General features: G+C 59.2%; 1 protein-coding gene across 1 annotated transcript in view; it reads right to left on the minus strand.

Moving 5' to 3' along the window:
* ROR2 (receptor tyrosine kinase-like orphan receptor 2) overlaps positions 1–639 on the minus strand; it is a 50,509-nt gene that overhangs the window by 25,296 nt on the left and 24,574 nt on the right. The gene's annotated exons all lie outside the window — the stretch shown is intronic.

A 639-nucleotide genomic window follows, 5' to 3' on the forward strand; every position in this document is an offset into this window, starting at 1 on the left:
CAACTGAAACCAGAAAGTCGAAACCTTCTGGAAGCTGTTGCAGCTTTGGAAACCCTTGCTGTGTTTCCCACTGGCAAAGCTTTCTCTTCCAGGACTTCAGCGAGCATCCCTTCCCGGGCGTGTGACAGTTGTGCTCTGGGTTGTGGCCACTCAGGTCTTGAAGACCTCCAGCCTCAGGGGTCCCACAACCTCTCTGGGCAACCCACTCCAGTGCTTCATGATCCTCGCAGGGGTTTTGGTTTTGATTCCTTGTCTCCAGCCTGAACCTCTCTAGTGTCAGGAGATGCCACCGTCTCTCACCCTCCCACCAGGCAGTGCTGGGAAGAGCCTGTCCGCACCCCCTTGATGCCTTCCCCATAGGCACCGGGGTGTGCTGTGAGGTGCCCCGAACCCCTTCTCTGCTCCAGAGAACTGAACGTGCTGAACCAGCCACAGCCCCACAGACCCTCCTTGCCTCCCCTGAGCCCCTCTGCTTTGTCAGCCTGTCTCCGGGACCCCAAAGAGGACGTAGTGCCCAGATGAGGCCTGATGGGTGCCGAGCAGAGGGGATCACCCTTGTGCCCTCTGGCTAGGGGAGAAAAACAGGAGAAAACCCGCGAGAGCGAGCCAAGTGCTGCCTGTGACCCCCCGTGGGAGGAA

Source organism: Pygoscelis adeliae, unplaced genomic scaffold, assembly GCF_000699105.1.
Source record: "Pygoscelis adeliae isolate BGI_AS28 unplaced genomic scaffold, ASM69910v1 Scaffold336, whole genome shotgun sequence".
NCBI lineage: Eukaryota > Metazoa > Chordata > Aves > Sphenisciformes > Spheniscidae > Pygoscelis > Pygoscelis adeliae.